This window comes from Piliocolobus tephrosceles, chromosome 16 (genome assembly GCF_002776525.5).
Source record: "Piliocolobus tephrosceles isolate RC106 chromosome 16, ASM277652v3, whole genome shotgun sequence".
Taxonomy (NCBI): domain Eukaryota; kingdom Metazoa; phylum Chordata; class Mammalia; order Primates; family Cercopithecidae; genus Piliocolobus; species Piliocolobus tephrosceles.
Genome location: NC_045449.1, coordinates 49,398,973 through 49,420,852, shown reverse-complemented (window position 1 = coordinate 49,420,852; position 21,880 = coordinate 49,398,973). Strand labels below are relative to the sequence as shown.

The 21,880-nt window shown below is 48.6% G+C and overlaps 1 long non-coding RNA gene across 1 annotated transcript; it reads right to left on the bottom strand.

The window, feature by feature from the left end:
- Positions 1 to 10,375: 10,375 nt before the first annotated feature.
- LOC113220189 lies at positions 10,376 to 13,867 on the bottom strand. Its single transcript, XR_003307114.1, has 2 exons — positions 13,721 to 13,867; positions 10,376 to 10,932 (listed from the first exon to the last, which is right to left on the bottom strand). It is a non-coding gene; the product is annotated as an uncharacterized LOC113220189 (long non-coding RNA).
- Between the last annotated feature and the right edge of the window lie 8,013 nt (positions 13,868 to 21,880).

Below are 21,880 nucleotides of genomic sequence, written 5' to 3'. Positions count from 1 at the left end.
GGGTCTTGCACTCAGATGGCTGAGACAGCTCAGAAAGAGCCTCTGGCTTCCTGAGTGCAGGGTGTTCTTGAGCAAGCCTCTGCCCCTCTCTGAGGCTGATTAGAGATGCCAGCTCTGTCACTGGGAATCATGGGAAACCTGGGAACAGCAAGCAGAGCCAAGGAATGTCCCACCCGTGGCATCTGGAACCACTTCCTTCCTGGAAGGAGAACAAAGCAGAAAGAGGAAATCAAGCCTCTCCCTGTGGAGGGTGATGGAGCAATGGGGCCCAAGGGGGTGAACCTCCAGGAAGGAGACTTCCAGGTGACAACTGGGGCCCCAGAGGAGCTGGAGAGCCTCAGGGAGAAGGATGAGCCTGGGGTCAGGCAAGCCCCCTTTCCTCCTGAACATTCCAGCCTCTCCTCTGTGAACCCCAAACTTTCCTCCTCTACCCGCTTTCTCTTTCTCCCTCCTCACATCCTCCTCCCCACCTGGCACTCCTATCCCATGACCACCCACTCCCCTGGACTACGCTGCAGAGAGACCACGCGTGACTCCGCGTCTCCACACCCTTATCTTGACGCTCCAGGCCTTCCGGGTGGGCTGCCAGCACACCTCTCCACCCCTTCCCGCTTTGGACTCTCCGCCGGCCTGGATTTTCCTGCCTCTTGACTGTTCATGTGACTCCCTCAGCTCACAGTGACCTTCACTCCCTGCTCTCTCCATCCCACCCTGTGAACTCCCTGCCTCTCTCCAAGCCCTCTGGACGCTGTCTTCCCTGGGCAGCACTGCTGGATCCCCGATCAGCTCGGGCCCCCATCGCCCCACTTTTTAGACTCCTACTGTGCTTTCACCCCCCATCCAGTGCTTATCACTCTGCCTTGGATGGAAATAGCAACAACAATCATGGGAATAGACATCTCTGTCACCAAAGACTCCTGCTTCCCCTTGCCTAGCGCGTGGGGTTGACACTGAAAAGCATATGGAGTTGACACTGAGATCTGACACTGCCCAGCCAGGGACTGTATTTCCCAGCCCCCGTGGCATTAACATGGGGCCATGTGACTAGTTCTCACTCGTGGAATGTGAGCTAAAGTGGCACTTCTGGGCCAAGGCAGTTGAGAAACTGATGTGCCTTCTCCACTCTCTCTTCCCCACCCACTAGCTAGAGGCCGGTGGCCAAAGTGATATTGGAAGATACCTGTTAAAGACAGCAGAGCTAATTAGCCAGGCATGGTGGCACACACCTATAGTCCCAGCTACTTGGGAGGCTGAGGCAGGAGAACCACTCGAACCCAGGAGATGGAGGTTGCAGTGAGCCGAGATAGGACCACAGCACTCCAGCCTGGGAGACAGAGCAAGATTCTGTCTCAGAAAAAAAAAAAAAAAAAAAATGGCAGAGCTGTCAGAAACCTGGTCTCTGAATGAGCCTCACTGCTAACCTGGTATTTTCTTAGACCATTAGAGGGTCAAGAAACAAGCTTCCATTGTCTCTAAGCCATCACACATTCTTGGGTCTATTTTTCACACCAGTTAGCATATCCTGACCAATGCAGGTAGCTATCAATTCGTGGAGCACTTACTATATACCAGGAATTACATGAAGTGTTTTTACATTCATTATCTCAGTTAATCCTCACAGTACTTCCATAAGGGAGCTATTTTAAAGTGCCTGTTTTATAGATGAGGAAACTGAGGCTTAGAAAGGTTAAGTAACTTGGCCAAAGTGACCCAAGTAATAAAGTGCATTCTAAACTGGAACCAGAGTGCCTCACCACCTACAGTGAGCTTGGTACATGTCTGCTATCCTCCCCAGACCATTGTCACTGAGAAGATCAGAGTGGAAGAAAGATCACACCTTGCCCTCCTGCAGAGACAAGAGTCTGACCCACACTAGATTTTTTTTTTCCGAGATGAAATCTCATTCCATCGCCCGGGCTGGAGTGCAGTGTCACGATCTCGACTCACTGCAACCTCAGCCTCCTGGATTCAAGCGATTCTTCTGCCTCAGCTTCCCAAGTAGCTGGGATTACAGGCCCCCGCCACCATGCCTGCCTAAGTTTTTTGTATTTTTAGTAGAGATGGGGTTTCACCATGTTGACCAGGCTGGTCTTGAACTCCTGACCTGAAGTGATCCGCTCGCCTCGGCCTCCCAAAGTACTGGGATTACAGGTGTAAGCCACCGCACTAGATATTTTGTAATATCATTACTTTTCAGCTCCCATTTTCCAAGTGCTTTCTAGGTCCTACACAGAGTCAGCGGGAGGCAGGGGGAGGCATTTCACATATAGCAGTTCTAATAATCACGGAAGCCCTGCCAGGTGGGTATGTACTTTGCTAAGCTGGAAGCAGGCTCTGGGAAAAGCTCAGTAACCTCCCCAAGGTGACCTGCCTGAGTGGCCAAGCATAAAAGAAACCGGGTCTGCTGAGCTCTCACCTCCACTCTGCCTCCGCACTCTACCCCTCCCTCGTCAGACCCCTCTGACCTGGGAGGCAGCTGGAAGTTTCCAGCAGAGCAGGGGAAAGGTGGGAATGGAGTACTGTGTGTGTGTGTGTGAGTGTGTGTGTGTGTGTGAGAGAGTGTGTGTGTGTGTCCTATACGTGTATACCAACGTCTCACTGCTTTCTCACTCAGTCTGGTTTTCATCTCTTTAGGGAAGAGGATGGGGCACGAAAGACGAGTGGAAGAAAAGAGAATTCCTCAGGCTGAGGGAATAAAAGGTCAGAGAACAGCAAAGTTGATGGAAACTGTGCGTTTCATGGCCAAATCCCCTGGCTTAGTCCGGGAGGAAACTCCAGTCCCCCAAAAAAGGGACTTGCTCAGGAAGTTGGGATTACAGCCTGCACTTCTAAAACCCCACAAATGCTTTTTGTACCAAGCCCTCTGCCCCAAAGCCAGGGAGAGGACAGATCACTCACAGTTCATAGCTCAGCTCAGATGTCACCTCCTCCAGGCAGCCTTCCTTCCCCCTCCACAGCAGCTCTGCCACTCCTTTGGGAATATGGTAATAACACTCACTCTTCATATTTACTGAATATTTACCAAGTGCTTCCTTGAGGACTAGCACTCCACAGGTTTACTCACCTGTCTGTCTCACCCACTGGATTGTGAGAGGATGGAAACAGATTCTGTCTTGGTCACTGTAGCCTCCCCAGACCTCAGGAGACCCGGTACATAGTAAGTACTCAATAAACAACTGTGGGACTGAATGTCCAAATCAGTGAAAGGATCAACCAAATGGTTATACACGCTATTCTACATAACAATGGACTCGTGTGCACACAGGGCTTTCATTTTTCAAATCACATTGTCTCAGTAGAACCCAGTAAGAGGCCCCAGTAACAAGGAGAGTGGTATCAAGTGTATGCCCACATACACACATGCACACCAGCACATGCAGCCCCCCTCCATGTTTATGTAAGTATACAAAGGCCCATACACCCATGCCTTCCTAGCCGGCAAGAAAGATGCCATGACGTGCTATTTCCTGTTTTGTCTGCAAACACGGAGGCCTCCTCCACCTTCTTCCCTACCCCGAGACTCTCGCGCGCGCACGCGCGTACACACACACACACACACACACACACACACGGTCGGTTTTCCTCTTTAGCTGAGCGTGAAAGAGAGCCAGCCGTCCACAAGGGGGCATTCAAGGACCATCAAACTCAGTATCTCAAAGCCAAGCCTGCTACTTAAACTTGGTCTCAGAGCGACAAGAAGATCCCAGGAAAAACTGAAGAACCAGGGTGGGGTCTCGCTTGGAAACCCAGAAGAGGAGGTGGTCAGGCACCGGAGAAGCAGGGCTGATGGAGATGGAGGCTCCGTCTACATAACAGAAATGGTAATAGCACTCACTCTTCATATTTACCAAGTGCTAGTCCCTGGTCTAAGCGCTTCACATGTCATGACTTGTTTAATCTTCTTCTCACCTCTGCAAGTCTCAGTGTTGCTGTAATTCCTGCTTTATAGATGAAAAAACTAATGACTCAGAAAAATTAAGTAACTTGCCCAGGGTCAATCAGTGGTGAAGGCAGAATTCGAACTCAGGACCTGTTGTCCATGGGTCTTACTGTTAACTGCTCACTCTGCTGCCTCGAGTCTGGACTTTCAGACATCCTACTTCTCAGCCCAGGACTCTCTGTGCTGGACTCCACTTCTCACATCTCCAGGCCCTTTTGGGTGGTTGATGAAGGACCTGGAAGCCGATTTCCTAAGAGTGAATAACTTGGTGCCCTGAAACTGACCCCTCATCCGCTATAAACTGTCGATGCTGGTTTGGTTTAGTGCCTTTGGAAAGCAGTAAAGCAATTACTAGCAAAAGGCACGAAGCTCTTCCTCCCCCTTTGACCCAATAATCTCTTTTCCTGGGAAATTATTCCAAGGAAATTATCCAAACGAAGCCAAGTGTTATCTGAATACATGCGTGCACTGAAGTCTTTCTTTAAAGGTCAAAAACTGGGAACCACAATAAGGAAGTGGTTTAATAAACTGGGACATCAACACAATGGACAATCAGGCCTGGAAATCCACAGCTGTGTGACTGTGACAGGGAATGGAACATGGAGAATGCTTCCACTACACAGTTATCACCACTACACTCCCACCTAACTAGCTAATTCAACAAATCACGCTTGTCAAGGAGAGAGAGGTCTCTCTGTTCATGTTCAAAATAAACTCAGCCTCTGACACCCCAAAGGAACAGAAGAGAAACTTAAATGCAACAAAAACAATAAGCTCAGTAATTCTTGGCTTTTGAGTTTCCAAGGCCCCAAGTCCTGACGATGTATGACATTTTCTGAGAGTGATTTTGATGATTGATTATCGATTATTTTCACCTTTCACACCATACTTGTTATTAAGCCATCTAATTCGTCATATTCAATTTTGTTAAGATACCTGGTGTGGTTTCTGTTTTCTGACCAGACCCTGATACATGCATAGACCATGGACCCTGATGAATGACATCTCCCCTATAATGATCAAGTGATTTTTTAAAAAGATTTCAAAATCAGTGCACCCACCACGGTTTCAACTTATACAAATGTATGCTTAAGGAGGGTACAGGTACGGCTGGTCTTCTCCAAATTATACTTTGTACTAGTTGCCTCTTGACGCATCATAAAGTACCCCAAAGCTCAGTGTCTTCAAACAACAACTTTTATCATCTCAGTCTCTGTGGGTCACAGATCCAGGTGCAGCTTAGCTGAGTCCTCCGCTTTAGCACCTCTGCAGGCTGCAGTCAAACTGTCAGCTGAGCTGGAGTCATCCAGCTGGGGACCCGATACCAAGCTCACTCGAGTGGTTGCTGGCAGAATTCAGTTCCTCGTGGACTGTTGGATCCAAGGCCCCGATGCCCTTCACTGCCTGTGCCCTCTCTTCCTCAGCACGTTGGCCATGGGGAACTCCATGGGGCAGTCCCCAACGTGGCAGCTGCTTCATCAGAACACATAAGAAAGAAGTCTTGAAGAGTGTGAGCAGGAGGGGAGTCCCAGTTTTGTATCGTCTCATCTCAAAAGTGACATTCCCCCACTTCTACCATATTTTACTCATTAGGAGCAAGTCGCCAGGTCCAGCCTACACTCAGGGGAGGGGATTACACAAGGATGCGTGGTATGCCTACCACATACTTGAACATTTATAGCATCTTCTCAATAACAAAAACATTATTTTCTCAAGTTACTTGTCTAATATGGAAACTTTCTAAATCCGTTGGTGAATGCCCACACCCATTTCTCACAAGCAACAGCTCCCTGGTCCCCCTGGTCCCCCGACCCCACCAGACTTAGTGGAAAGTCCCTGCTGGGTGAGTGAGTGGCTATTTGCCAGATTGGGGGTGGGGTAGGGGATGGGATGGGGGCAACATGGGCACCTTCAGGAGTCAAACGTCAGAGGAGGGAGGCAACTCAGGACTCGCCTTTGAAAAAGGTGCAGTTGGTGCCTGCCCCAGGCCATTACCATTGCTTTAGGCTGAGTTCTTAACCAGCCCAACAAGGTGTGTCCGGATGTGGCTTCGCCTGCTTTCTCCAAGCTCAACCCACCTTTCCGTTCACTCTCTCCACACGCTAACCACAATGTCCTCTTCTCTGGCCTCAGAGAGGCCAGGCTCTTCTTCTCCCAACGAGCCATTTGCTATGCTCTTTCCTCTCCTGGATCCCCGCCCTGCCCCCCAGAGCCTCACCTGCCTGACTCCTACTGAGCCTTCAGACCTCCGCTTGGACAGCACTTCCTTGCAGGGGCCACCCCCAAGCCTCCAGTCTCGGCCAGGTCCCTGAGCTACCAGTGATTTCCCTCCCAGGAGATCTCTGATTCCAACCAGAAATAGCATTTCCAACCAGCCCTTAGGCAATTTTTAAAATAGGGCAAGTTTGGGAGGCACTACCCACTGTCTTCACAAGTTCACCTGGCACCCTTCCCTCTCCAGTCCCACTCAGCACACCTAGAGCTGATGAGTTGGTTCTGCCCTGTGGACCCCTGCGGGCCAGGCCCACATCTGTCTCACCTAAGCCCAGTAGGGGTAAGTAGGCAGGGGGAGAGCAGGCTGGAGGGAGATGGACAGGCACTGCCAAAGCAAAGGTGGGGTGGAGCAAATGAGCACGTTGCTGCTGAGATGGGCTGAAGAGAGGCTTGGCTGAGCACTGTTGGGGGAGGCAGGTGCCGCAGGACATCCAGGTCCCACCGAGAACACTCAGGATGCTAAGAGACAGAGATCCAGGAAGAGGAGAGATCTTCCAGTGCTCCAGCAGTAACCAGGCAGAAAACCATGAACCTCAGGCTCTTTCTGGGATAGTGTAGTCTACTCACAGCCCAACTGCTCAGAATTACAATGGCGGAGACTGAGGTTTAGGGTTGTCAGGTTCACCAAAGAAAAATACAGAAGCCCTGTTAAACTGGGATTTCAAATAAACAACAAATAATTTTGTAACATAGGTATGTCCCAAATATGACTCAAGTGTCACATATTTTAGCTGGCAATCCTGCCAAGGTTATGAGCTGATGCTAAGGCCCCAAGGCTAGGGTCTATGATCACTCCAAGGGTTTCCTGGAGACAAGAATAAACTCAGGGCCAGGCACAGTGGCTCACACCTATAATCCCAGCACTTTGGGAAGCCAAGGTGGGAGGAAGACTTGAGGCTAGGAGTTCGAAACCAGCCTGGGCAACATGGCAAAACCCTGTCTTTACAAAAAAAAAAAAAAAAAAAATTACAAAAAATTAGCCAGCCATGGTGGTACGCACCTGTAGTCCCAGTTACTCAGGAGGCTGAGGTAGGAGGGACCCTTGAGCTTGGGAGGTTGAGGGTGCAGTGAGTCATGATCACACCACTGCACCCCAGCCTGGGCAACAGAGTGAGACCCAGTCTCAAAAAAAAGTGGGGGGCTGGATACAGTGGCTCACGCCTGTAATCCCAGCACTTTGGGAGGCCAAGGCAGGCAGATCACTTTAGGTCAGGAGTTCAAGACCAGCCTGGCCAACATGGCAAAACCTCGTCTCTACTAAACATACAAAAATTAGCCGAGCATGGTGACACACACCCGTTAGTCCCAGCTACTTAGGTGGCTAAGGCACAAGAATTGCTTGAACCCAGGAGGCAGAGGTTGCAGTGAGCCAAGATTACGCCACTGCATTCCAGCCTGGGCAACAGAGTGAGACCCTTTCTCAAAAGAAAAAAAAAAAAAAAACTCCTAGAGCTCCCCTCTCCAAACAGTCCACAGAAGCGGTTTTCATCGTTGTGATAGTTCAACACTGGAAGCAACCTGAATACACCTGAGGAGGCGGGGATTCCTTTCTAGTGGCTTAAAACAACAGAAATGGATTGTCTTGCAACCTGGAGACCAGAAGTCCCAAATCAAGGTGTCAGCAGGGTTCCGTTCCCTCTGAGGCTCTGGAAAAACTCCTTCCTTGCCTCTTCTAGATCCTGACAGGCAGCTATCCGCCCTCAGCGCTTCTTGGCTTGCAGCTGCATCACACCAATCTTTCCTCTGTCATTGTGTGACATCCTCCCTGTGTCTCTGCTTTTCTCTCTCTCTCTTTTTTTAAATTTTAAGTTCCGGGATACATGCGCAGAACTTGCAAGTTTGTGACATAGGTATACATGTGCCATGGTGGTTTGCTACACCTATCAACCTGTCACGTAGGTTTTAAGCCCCACATGCATTAGGTACTTGTCCTAATGCTGTCACTCCCCTTGCCCTTCAACCCCCATCAGGCCCCGGTGTGTGATGTTCCCCTCCCTGTGTCCATGTGTTCTTGTTGTTCAACTCCCACTTACAAGCGAGAACATGCAGTGTTTGGTTTTCTGTTCCTGTGTTAGTTTGCTGAGAATGATGGCTTCCAGCTTCATCCATGTCCTTGCAAAAGACATAAACTCATTCTTTTTTATGGCTGCATTCTCTGTCTCTTTTTATAAGTGCACCAGCTATATTGGATTAGGACCCACCCTAATCAAGCATGGCCTCATCTTAACTTGATCACATCTGCAAATACCCTATTTCCAAATAAGGTCACATTCATAGGTACCAGGGATTAGGACGTCTTCCTCTTTTTTTTTTTTTTTTTTGAAACAGGATCTCACTCTGTCGTCCAGGCTAGAATGCATGATCTCGGCTGACCGGTTCAAGCGAGTCTCCTGCCTCAGCCTCCTGAGTAGATGGTATTATAGGCGCACCACGCCCAGCTAATTTTTGTCTATTTAGTGGAGATGGGGGTTTCACCATGTTATCTAGGCTGGTCTCGAACTCCTGACCTCAAGTCATCCACCCATCTCAACTTCCCAGGGTGCTGGGGATGACAGGTGTGAGCCATGGTGCCTGACTGGGGATTAGGACTTCAATGTAGCTTTTGAGGATAATACAATTCAGCCCATCACAAGGGGAATGGATAAATTAGGAACCAATACATGGAAGGATTCCATGACAGATTTTTGAGTGAAAAAAAAAAACAAGGAAGGTGCAAGAAAAAAACATATGTAGCATGATTCCCTTTTTAATCTTTAAAAAAACAACTATCTATGAGCCTCTATGTGTGATTACTACTTATGCATTAGTTCAATCAGCAAGTATTTCCTGGGCACCCACCAGGGATACAGCCGTGGGTAAGGCAGATGCCATCCCTGCCCTCCTGGAGCCTGCAGTTAAGTATGCAGCTCGATGGAAGGACACACATCTACCCATTATTTCTTTTTCCAAGTGGGCTTGGAGGGGACAAAGGAAAGATTTTTTCCTTTCTTTTTTTTTCTTTATTGCTTAAATTTTTATAACAAGCATGTTACTCATTTGTGACTTTTTAAAAAATGCTTAACTTTTTTTTTTTTAATCCAAAAGGCCAGCCCTTTGGAAGCCTCTTTGTTGTCTTCCTGAGTGCAATGGCTGGGACACGTCTGGGACATGGCTGCAGTAGTGGCACCACTGTGTGTGACTGTTGGACTCTGCAAGGTTTGCCCTGAGTGTGGATAACTGAGAAGAAGTAGGAATCTTAGCAATCCGGATGACACTTAGGAACATTTAATGGCTAAACAAGTGAAATATTTGTAGTTGTCCACTTATTTGTAGTGTGTTTGATGTCTGTCTCTTCTATGAGACAAGACGGCAGGGGCCAGGTTTGTTTTGTACATCAGAGTCAGCCGCCAGCACGCACTCAACACATACTCAATAAAAATTGGCCGGGCGCGGTGGCTCAAGCCTGTAATCCCAGCACTTTGGGAGGCCGAGACGGGCGGATCACGAGGTCAGGAGATGGAGACCATCCTGGCTAACACGGTGAAACCCCGTCTCTACTAAAAACACAAAAACTAGCCGGGCGAGGTGGCGGGCGCCTGTAGTCCCAGCTACTCCGGAGGCTGAGGCAGGAGAATGGCGTAAACCCGGGAGGTGGAGCTTGCAGTGAGCTGAGATCTGGCCACTGCACTCCAGTCCGGGCGACAGAGCGAGACTCCGCCTCAAAAAAAAAAAATAAAAATAAAAAAATAAAAATGGGGTCGAATGAATGAAAGAACACTGAAGCTTGGGATGGCCCTGATGGATCATCTAGTCTTCTCATTTTACATAATTGGTAAAATTGAAGCCCAGAGAAGTCAAGGAACAGAGAAAGTGAGTGGTAGCTAAGACTCAGAAGAGACTTATCGCTCTCAATCCAGGCTCTTACCTTCAAAAGAAAATTTAAAAATTAAAAAACCCACGTGATACACATTTTATAGTAAGATCAAAAGACATACGAACAAGGATAGAGAAATATTGTCTAATAATTACCAGAATGTTAAACCAGTGTTTTCATCTAACTTTGGCTTTTCCCACTGGGGCTAAATATTCAACAGATGTTGGGGGTTTGCGGGTGCTAGTTAATCACACCCCTCACTTCTCCGAGGTCTGATCCAATTGAGAAATAGTCACAGGAGACAAGTAGGGATTAAAATGTCAGCTTTACTGCTAGTCCAGATGGACTGGAGGATGTGGCTAAGACCCAAGGCCCAAATGAGCTTTGTGTGTCTTCTCCCCTGACTTGAACTCACTCACCCACTCGTGGCAGAGCAGCTGGACTATTGAAGTCCTCCCAAGCAGGGGCTGGACCCGCCCTGGTGCTCGTTGCCTGGAGGAGGCAGGAGCAGAGAGAGAACATGCTGCTTGCAGTCAGGTCAGTCCCAGAGAGAGAGCCAGGAACAGGCTGAGCCATGCACACTTGATACCCTTTTCCCAACCACACCAACCCAAGATTTCCCTCCTCCTCTCACAAAGAGGAACCAGTGAAGATTGTACCAAGAAAGTCAAAAAGTTTCTTCCCAATTCTTCCAAGAGGTTGTCAGTCCCTGTTTTACGGGCTGATAGGAGAATGGGAAGGGGAGATAGCTGCCCCCTTAACAGAGCCTTCAATTCACTCAATACCTTTTCATAGAATCTGAAAACTTCTGTGTTACAGGAAGCAGATCTGAGGCGAAAGGCTGTATCAATTGGAAGTGAACTTGCTGCAAATAACACAAAATTGAGATCAGTAACTTAAACTAAAAAGGGACATATTTTTCTAATGCAACAGGAAATTCAGAGAGGGGCAGATCTGGGCTGGGTCATGCTCCATGATGGTGCCAGGGAGCAGGACTCCTTCTGCCTTTCTGCTCCACCATCCTTAGAAAGTGGCTTTTGTCCTCACACTTTTAAGATTGCTCCTCCATGTCTAGGCATCCTGTCTACATTCCAGACAAGGCAGGGAGGACAAAGGGACGACTAAATCTGTCCCTTTTTATCAGAAAACGGGTAACTTTTCCAGAAACTCTATTCAGTAAATGTGTGTTTTCATCTCATGGGCCAAAACTGTGTCACTTGCCTCTCTCTCCGAAAGGGAGTCCATGAAATTTAACTTTGAACTTGGCAAAACTGGATTCTTTTCAATAAAGGAAGAAGAATGAATATTGGGTAGCAGAATGATCTGCCACAAAGAGCACAAAATGATGAAAGAAAATAGAAAATCTTGCCCAAAAAGTGGTTTTTTAAAAAGATGTGGACAATTGTTTTTTGCAAACATTCAAGAAGGAGATTATTCCCTGTGCAAACACTTTCAGAGAATAAAAATGTAGAAAACTTAGTTCATCTTACAAAGCTAGCACAACCCTGATACCTAAACCTAATAACAGAAAACACACACTAAATTAGCAAATTAATTAAAACTACATACCAAGCTAACTTATAAGCTGACAAAAATTCCATGTTTTTCTCATTCTTGGTTTCTCCTTTGTTTTACTGCTGCACATCCTCCACTGCTGTTTTTTTTTTCCGGCAGCATTACCACAAGGAGTCTATAGGAAGTCAACTTTCTTGGTCCTCATGTGTCTTACAGTGTCTTTGATCTGCCCTCTTAGCCAGTAGACAGTTTAGCTGGGTATTGAATTCTAAATTGAAAATCACTCTCTCTCAGAACTTGGAAGAGATTGCGTCATTGTCTGTTGGTATCCAATGCTGCTAGTGAGAAGTCTGGTGCCTTTCTGATTTTCAATCCTTTATAGGTGATTTTTTTCTCTCTGGAAACTTTTAGCACCTTCTCATTTTCCTAAGTATTCTGAAATTTCTAAATCTTGTATGTTCTTCATGCTGGGGGCTTGATGAGTCCTGTTATTCTGAAGACTGGAGTGTTTTGTGTTTAAAAAATTCTGTTCAGTCATTTATTTGAAAATTCTCTCCCTTGATTTCTCTCTTCTCTCTGAAATCTTTATAAATCAAACATGGACCTCCTGTATTGATATTTTATGTCTCATATATTCTCTAATAAAATTCTGTGTCTTTACCCTTTAGCTTTATTGTCTGAGAGATTACCTTGACCTTAACTTTCAACATTTCCAATGAATTTTAATTATATTTTTCTATGTCTGGGGCTTTTGTGTTCTCTAATTGTTTCTTTTTTCATATCACTACTCATGTTTTATAGATTCAGTGTCTTCTTGAATTCTTTTTTTAAGTTCTGTTCTACGTATGAATTGTCTTTGTTTCCTCAGAGGTCTTATTTTCACTTTGTTTATCTTAGTCTCTCTATTTCATATTTCAGGCTTCCTCAAATAGCCTCTGGCTTATGGTTGTCCATTCATATTTAAGAATGAAGCAGTAGAAAAGTTTCCTGGAAGCTGTGTGTACATGGATAAGAGGAGATGAATGGCAGGCTTTGTTTCCAAGTAAACTGATCTTTATGCCTTGAGATTTCTAAATGTCAGCCTGCAGTGTGCTTTGCTCTCAGATGCCACCTTAAAACCCAGCTATCCTAGTCTTCCTCAGGCAGTTTAATTTCTTTAAAGAAGAAATTAAGGGAAGGAGCAAAATGGGGGGCAGAGCAAACATCTGCTGGCTGAACAGTTTGCATATAAGGGTCAGGGAAGTTAACTGTTCCATTTTTAGACTTTCAATTAAGCTCCCCTTTTTCAGCCACACATCCCTTTCCCACCCTCCATTGCACCTAGCACATCCAAGTCCTGAGCTTCTCCGGGCCTCTGCGGGCAGGTCAGCTCCCTCTTTGGCTGCAAACCCAGCCATGTGCATTCCACAGTGCAGCTTCCTCTGTCCTGCTTACTCAGTCATCATTCCCCATCAAACCACTTCTCCAGAAATTTGTTGAGATTTCTCTTGTACACAAGTGCCCCCTCCCAGTTCAAATTTTCCTTTGGAAGCATTGATATATTTATTATTTATTATGAAGACATTTCTGGAAGAGGCAAAATAAGCTCATGTGCATTTAGTCAACCTTCTTGGATTGGAAGTCCCACCGACCTTGTAATGAAGGCTGGTGGGCATGGGTGTGTGCTTTTATATGGACAGACCTGAGCAGACTGTGTGGTCCTTCTAATCAATGACACATTTACAAGAAACTCAAAAATATGCACAGAGATGGAAGGAAAGCTTTTTTTGTTACATAACACATTTCAGTGTCTGTTGATTATAATATATTTTAAATATGAAACTAAAATTATACGTGTCCCTAAACCACCTCCTCAGAACCCTAAAAATTTTGTAGAATATACTGGGAAAACCACTGGCATGATTAAAAGAAAAAGAGCATGGAGTGTAGAGTCAAACAAACCTGATTCAAATCCTGGTTCAACCATCTGTTCTCTCCAAATGTTAGTTCCCTCATCAGTACCTACCTTCTTAGACTGCTGTGAGGATTAAGTGAGATCATATATACACAGAGCACCTAGCACAGAATCCAGTGATTAGTAGGTGCTCAATAAATGCTCATTGCTGTTCCTCCTTCCCACTCCATACTGGACTACTCACCATGCCCCACCTCGTTCATGCTATTTCCACCTCCCCTCTTCTGTACCTCTTGGATTTCTGCTTTTGCTCTTCAAGGTTCAGATCAAACATCCCCACATTCACAAAGTCTTCTCCAACCTTCCAGAAGATTAACTGCTGTTTCTTCTGGGTCCCCCTGACACCTGTTCACACCTCTGCTATGTTCCAATCTCTCTGCAACCAAGAGAGCTTTGCACACACCTGTCCCTCTGGTACAGAGGGATTCCTTAAAGAGAGTGTCCTGATCTGATTCCTCATATTTCCCCTGTACCCAGTCATATAGCTAGCACATAGTGGGCAATCAATAAGTATTAGAGTCTAATTGAGTTGCAGCAAACCAAACCGGATTATGAAGAGCCCAAACCCACTGCCAGGCAGAGATATGAAAGCCAAGCTATTATGGCTGGGCGCGGTGGCTCACATCTGTGATCCCAGCACTCTGGGAGGCCGAGGCAGGTGGGTCACTTGAGGTCAGGAGTTTGAGACCAGCCTGGCCAACGTGGTGAAGCCCCATCTCTACTAAAAATACAAAAATTAGCCAGGCATGGTGGCATGCACCTGTAATCCCAGCTACTTGGGAGGCTGAGTCAGGAGAATCACTTGAGCCAGGGAGGTGGAGTTTGCAGTGAGCTGAGATTGCACCACTGCAATTCAGCCTGGGTGACAGAGTAAGACCCTCTCTCAAAAAAAAAAAAAGAGAGAGAGACAGAGAAAGAGAGAACAGAAGGAAGGAAGGAAGGAAGGGAAAGAGGGAGGGAGGAAGGAAGAAAGGAAGCCAAGTTATGACCTAGGCAGACAGATTCTAACTTGTCCACAACACAAACACTTTGTTCCTTTCTTGCAGGAGCTTCTGAGCTGCTGTCATGACCTCCGTAGCCAACCCTGCCACTTTGCCAAACACAAGTAAACACGTTCTACTCCACGAGACACATCCTTGGTTTGGCTTGGCCCTTGCCCCACCCCATGAGACAGAGTCAGAGGAAGAAAGACAGTTAGACTAGACAGAGCTCACCTGGAATTCTGAGAACCCACTGGGTGGGGATGGAATTTTTCATTCTCTAGAATGACACATTTAGCTCTGGGGCAGGGCTGGGGCAGGATGCTTTCTCTGTTCTTCTCTTTACCGCCTTGGGCGGCACAAGTCAGAATAAAACACCTTAGGCCTTGAGCTCTCCCTTCTTCCTCCCTCTATCTTCGCCTCCCACCCAGGCAGAGTTAGGCCCATTAGTCAGACAAATATGGAGCTAAGACACAATCTGTGAGCAGGATCCTGTTCTCGGGCCTTGGGCAGAGCCAAGAAGAGGAAGAGCATCGTCCACACTGGGAGTCACAGGTCTAATGAAGAATGCAAAGTCCTTGTCCTCAAGGAGCTTCTCATCTAATATGGTGGGGAGTGGGAGGGCAGGGAAACAAAATAGAGTCCCAGGCTGATGTGATCCCCCCACACTCAGGAAACACCCAGTCCAATATGGGAGGCAGTACATGTGCACACAAGTGTCATCCAAACTGAGAGGATGCAGCACCAGTCACTGCGCCTACTGTGTCCCTACTGTGTGCTAAGCACGTTCCGTAGGTATCACTTATAAGGCCGTCCCGAAAACAGTCCAGTCTCAAAGCTGTGTTATCATCAAGGATGGCAACCAAGCCGGGCGCAGTAGCTCGTGCCTGTAATCCCAGCACTTTGGGAGGCTAAGGCAGGAGGATCACTTGAGGCCAGGAGTTTGAGACCACCCTGGGCAATATAACAAGACCCTGTTGCTATAAAAAAAAAAATTGGCTGCAGTGAACACTCCAGCCTAGGCGACAGAGCAAGACCCCATCTCACAAAAAATAAAAATAAAAAAGAGAGAGAGAAAGGAACAGGAGAGAGAGAGAGAATAGCAACCAAAAAATAATAATTTCACAATAACTCCATTTACTTGAATTTCTTAAATTTGACTACAAAGAATCATGGATCATAATGATGCTCCTCAAATCTCCTTTTTCCCACCCACTCTCTTCCCTCACCCATTACAGCTGCTCAAACCTCCCTCCTCCCTCAGTCTTGCTGCTGATCCTTCTTCCCTCTCTCTCTCCTCCCATCACCTATGCCTAAGGACTATTCCAATAAATCAGCACCTTTCTTAGAGGGCAAGGGAGACACACACACACACACACAATTCAAATAGGCCAAGCCAGGATTTTCTCTGATGAGCAGAGAGAAGGGAGAGACTGGGATGGAACGCTCACCCCGCCCCCATAGCTTTCCTCCTGCCACACACACGGTATCTCATTTGATCCTCACAACCACCGTATAAGGTTGATGCTATTATCCCTATTCTACCGATGAAAAAACTGAGATTAGCAAGTAATGCTTGACCAAGGCCATGCCATCAGTTAGCAGTGGAACAGGGACTTGAACCCATGTCTGCCGAAAGAACAAATATCCTTGTCCCTAGCAGGGTGTCCAGAGTGAAGGAGTTGGGTGACTCAGGGCTTAGAGGGGGTGCTTTGTGGAAAGCAATCTTCAGGGTGTGGTGAATTCTTCTTCAATACCTCAGGATATGTATGTGTTTGTGTCTGTGTGAGTCTGGGGATGGGAGTGACTTGACCACAGGAAGTTCCTCTCAGCCATGCTCCACTTCCTACAGAGTGAGAGGACGTTCCCTGTGGAGCCACTCATCCTGGAGCGGCTCAGGGACAACTGTGAGGGCAACTTCCATACCGGGGAGGATACCTGGGGACTCTCCCTGGGGGTCAGAGTGGAGCAGGGGACTCCGGAAGCCCAAAGGCAGGAGATTTCCGGAGGCCGGGTTGAGGGTATGATTCGCTCATAGCATCTTATTACAGCAACAGGATGCTTGCGTCTCCTTAGAGCCTCCCTTCATCAACACGAAGCTGGAAGGGCAGAGTGTGGCCCCATTTTACAAGTGAGAAAACTGAGGCCCAAAGCAGTTCCTTTACTGTAGAGAAGACAGGGCTAGGCCTCAACACAGACCCTCCTGCCACGCCCCACAGACAGCCCAGGCTGCCAGGAGGACTCCACAGCCCTGCATCCCACCTCCACTTCCCCCAGCCCATCTGAAACAGTGCCTCCTTCTCTCCTTCCTGAGACCACCAAGCGGCTCTTGTCCTTGGACTTTGGGTCCCTCAGGCAGACCCAGAGGATCCTATCCTGCCCACTGTGTCCTGCTGGGATCTTGCAGGAGAAGACACTGTGTGAATGGAGGGATGCAAGCGGCAACAGACAGGCTGGGGTAAGAGAGGCAGTGCTGGGCAGGAGGCCTCGTGACCTCTTCCCGCTCCACCACAAACCTGGGTGGTCTCTGTGTGTCTCCCTCCTTCATTGCATAGGAGGGGGTGGGGACACATCAGGCTGCATAGAACACAGGTGGGGGTGCAGGAGGATGGAGGGGGCTGAACGGCTAGGGCGCTGACCCCTCCCTCAGTGCCCACCTCCACCAGCACCCCCTCTAACTGGATTAGCCTTGACCTACCTGTTGTATTTGTCTGCACTTACTGGTAAGCTTCTGTTTGAAGAAAGGATTCTGCATCCACCTTCTTTCTTACAAATACCTCTGTATGGAGTCTGTTCATAATCCTGTTCTGTTGATTGTTATTAAATAAGGATTTTCCTGTACATTTAGGAGGAGGTTCCAGGCTGTGGGGTGGGAATGGGCCAGGGGATTCACTGCTTCACTCCTCCTGGGTTCCCCCACCCCACTATTGGTACTGGAAGTATTCAACACATGGCTTCCCTTTGAGAACATCTCCATGGGACACCTCCCCTGACCCTCACCCCCCAAATATGTAAACCTTCTGAGCTTGCTGTCTGTTTTACCCCGGTGGTTCTGACCAATTTGTTTTGGTTTTGTTTTTGTTTTTTGTTTTTTTGTTTTACTTCGACACAGAGTCTCACTCTGCTGCCCAGGCTGAAGTGCAGTGGTGCCCTCTCGGCTCACTGGAACCTCTGCCTCCTGGGTTCAAATGATTCTCCTGCCTCAGCCTCCCAAGTAGCTGGGATTAGAGGCGTGTGCCATCACGCCTGGCTAATCCTTGCATTTTTAGTAGAGACGGGTTTTCGCCATGTCGGCCAGGCTGGTCTCGAACTCCTGACCTCAGGTGATCTGTCTGCCTCGGCCTCCTACAGTGCTGGGATTACAGGCGTGAGCCTACTGCACCCAGCCGGTTCTGCCCAATTTGGATGCGACTCCCAAGAGCTGGTTCCTCAATCCTTCCAGAAGGGAGTGTGTGTGGGATATTTCTGAGGCCCTCAAAGGCACAGACTGCCCCGGTGCCCTCTGACCTTCCCACAGCCCCGCCTGCTTCCTTGGGTCTCACTTGGTCTTTTTGCTTCACCTACACCTCGAAGCCTGTGGAGCTGCTCCCAGCTGCCAAGGACTCCACTTAGAATGCCTGTTGGAGATCAACAGTTTTTCTCTTCCCCTAAACTCTGCTGCCTTCTTTAAAGTTCTACAGTTCCGTGCTACACCATCCAAAGTCTGAGAGTGCTGGGATTCAGGGGGCGGGTGGGGGGAGCAGGCATCCTATTCTCCCAAGCGCCCCTTGGTGTGATCTTAGGGGGGTGGGGTGGACCCCAAAGTGTAGTGAGAGCAGAGCAAGGAAAGGCGCCTGCTTCAGGTCCCAGCTCACACTAGAGAGGGTCTGCCCCTTGGCAGGAAGGCAGGGACTGGAGCAGGTGATTGTGAGCTCCCAGCCCTGGGGACCAACCATGGGGCTGACCCAGATGCCCTGGTGCTGGTCAGCAGAGTCTCTTTCCGTCTGAGCTTCTGCTGACTAGAAGGCAGTTCTTACCCTCTCTGTGCAGTTCTGCTGCTGGTCTATGAAGCGGACCCAGGAACCCAGGCGGAGCGGGGGTGGGGGGGTGCGGCAGAGGAGGGAGCCAGATGCCAGGGAGAGAGCACTGCTGTCAGCACCCCTGGGAGTCAGGAAAGCCAGGCTGGAGAGCACAGCCTGACCTCCACGAGCCCCCAGCAGCCCCTTAAAGCCCAGCCCCACTTCCAGTCACAGCAGAGAGTGCGCCCTGGAGCTCTCTGGATGAAATGGACAGAGTGGGCTCTGATGGGGAAGCACCCTCAAGGGCTGTCTGTACTCCCCACAGCCAGGGCGTGAAGCCCTCTAGACAGTCCTCAGCAGCAGGAAAGTAGTTGGGGAGGCAGCTGGAGCCCCACAAACCCACCCCACAACCTGCCATTCCATGTAACAGGAGGATCCCTCAGAGCCCTTTGAGGGGCAGAGGGCTGGCACGAGGGTGGCTGGCAACAAGCTGTGGGTGAGAAACACTCCTCAAGGCCTTGGAGGAGCCCTAATCGCCAAGCAAAGAAACATCCCTGCCCTGCCCTCAAGGAGCTCCCACTCCAAGGGGAAGACCCAGGCCTTACTTGGAGATGGGTATGAGGGGATAGGGGTGGGTGCTCCAGCTTGCTCACTGAGACACCCCAGGGAAGGGTGCGAGCCTGCAGCTGGAGGGCGGAGACTCCATGAGTAAGCAGGTTTACAGAGAAATGCACTTCCAAGGAAAATGAGTCAGAGGCAGGAAGAGGAGAGTGAGAGCAGTCTGGATGTCACTCCTCTCACCCGACCTACGAGGCTCGGCTGCCCCAAGCACTTGAGGAGACCCCTGTTCCCTCTCACACTCTCAGCCCTACTGCGGGCCCCGGTGGAATGCAGGGAAGATCCCTGTAGCCAAAAGTCCTATAAATGATGGTGAGGAGTCAGGGAGGAGACCCTAATGAATCCTCTCCCAGGGCCCCGTTTTCTCTTCTGCCTGGAACTCAAACAGTATTTGCAGGAAAGCATCCGCTGAAGGTGCTCCTTCTTCCTCTGCGCATGCGCTCCAGGACGCATGCTTGCTATTTGAACCTCCCCGAGCACTTTGCACTTTCAGACTGGCCAATCTGCCTCCAACTTGCACTCCCATTTCTGGTAGTGAGAGCTGCCTAAAGGCAGAGCCCAGCCTGGCTCTCTGGTCCTTAGAGTCATGGTGTTTAATAGTGTTGAATGGACAAATTCAACTCTACTGTATTGGACTGTTTTGGACAGTGCCTACTAAGTACTGTGTTTCTCAAAGCCAGTCATGGTCCTGTGTCTCCACCACCACCACCCTAGGCTCTGCCTCTACACTTGATCAGCTCCCCTACCCATTAGCCAAACACACCCAAAGGATCTTTCAAAACACAGTGTCTTGGGAGGATTGCTGGAGCCCAGGAGGTCAAGGCTGCAGTGAGTTATGATCTTGCCACTGCACTCCAGCCTGGGTGGCAGAGCAAGACCTTGTCTCGAAAATAAACCAAAACAGGGCCGGGCGCTGTGGCTCACAACTGTAATCCCAGCACTTTAGGAGGCCGAGATGGGCTGATCACGAGGTCAGGAGATTGAGACCATCCTGGCAAACAGGGTGAAGCCCCGTCTCTACTAAAAATACAAAACATTAGCTGGGCATGGTGGCATGTGCCTGTAGTCCCAGCTACTAGGGAGGCTGAGGCAGGAGAATCCTTGAACCCGGGAGGCGGAGATTACAATGAGCCAAGATAGCGTCGCTGCACTCCAGCCTGGGCAACAGAACGAAACTCTGTCTCAAAAATAAATAAATGAAAACAAACAAAAAACAACAACAAACACAATGTCGTCACACTTCTACAAATGTTCTGTTGCTTCCCACTGTTCTCGAGGTAAATCCAAATCCTCTAAGCTGGTGCACTGGAGCTGGTCCCCAGCTGCCTCTCTGGCCTCCTTGATGTAAATCCTTCTGTGTTTGTCCACCAGCTGCACTGAGTTTTCTTCAGCTCCTCAAGAGGACCACTATCACTCACTCCTACCCCAGGACCTTTGCACCTGCAGTCTCTTCCATCTGCAAGTTCTTTCTCTCTCCTTTACCCTCTTTGCCTGGCTAACTTCAACTGTATCCAGATCTTGGATTAATTGAGGAAGCTCTCCCTGATCCCCTACAGGCATGTCCCTTGTTACATTCTCAAGGCAACCTTGACTTTTCCTTCATAGCCTCTTTCACAGTCCATAATTAGACATTTGCATGGTTATTTCATCAATGTCTACCCTCCATCCTCACCCCCCGTCCTGTCCCAAAGACTATCAACAGGATGTGGACCAATGCCCAGGCCCAGTCCTAGCACCTGCCCCCCAGGAGGCTGGACACACCTGACCCAGAAAGGCCCCGCACCCCGGGAGCCTGAGATCTGGGAAGTACTTGGCCCAAAAGGGCAGCCCCACCCTGTGCTGCCAAAGTTGCAAGAGGAAGAACTGGGGCTCTGGGTATACTCACCTGGAAAGAGAAAGCTGAGAAATGTTTGAAGAGAGAGATAAGATGGCCAGAAAGCAGGAAATGAGCTGCAGATAGCTGTTGACTGAGGCAGGGCAGTTTAGAATTAAGGCTGCAGATCAAAGCCACAGGAAGTGGGCTGGTGTTTTTTGGTAACAGAAAAATCTGATAGAAGCCACACTTTCCTGTCTGGGCGGGGCAGGCAATTCATTCATTCATTCATTCATCCGTGTTTGCTCCTATCATACAGTCATTCAACAAATACTGATGGAGCACCTTTCTGGGTGCCAGGCACTGTGCAGTGCCCTGGGGGACAGCGGTGAGCACAAGTGAATTAAGTCCCTACTCTCCTGAATTTGCAGGCATCTACCTTGTCATCTAGACCTTTTTCCCAACTGCCAGCCCATAGTCCATTTAGTGAGTCACAGCCAGCATTTTTTTTACTGCAATACAGCATGGGATAGAAAATATCAGTATGGCCCACGCAGTAATGATAAGCATTCAGTTATACATGTATTATGTGAACTGGGTCCTGGCATAAAGTCCTTCTCTTCCTGTGGTTCATAATCAGAAAAGTTTGAGAAACATCAGTCTAAGCATTATTTAAATAATTCCAAGGCCAGGCATGGTGGCTCACGCCTGTGATCCCAGCACTTTGGGAGGCCGAGGCAGGTGGATCACCCGAGGTCAGGAGTACAAGGCAAGCCTGACCAACATGGTGAAACCCCATCTCTACTAAAAATACAAAAAAAAAAAAAAAATTAGCCGGGCATGGTGGCGCATGCCGGTAATCCCAGCTACTCAGGAGGCTGAGGTAGGAGAATTGCTTGAACCCAGGTGGTAGAAGTTACAGTGAGCCGAGATTG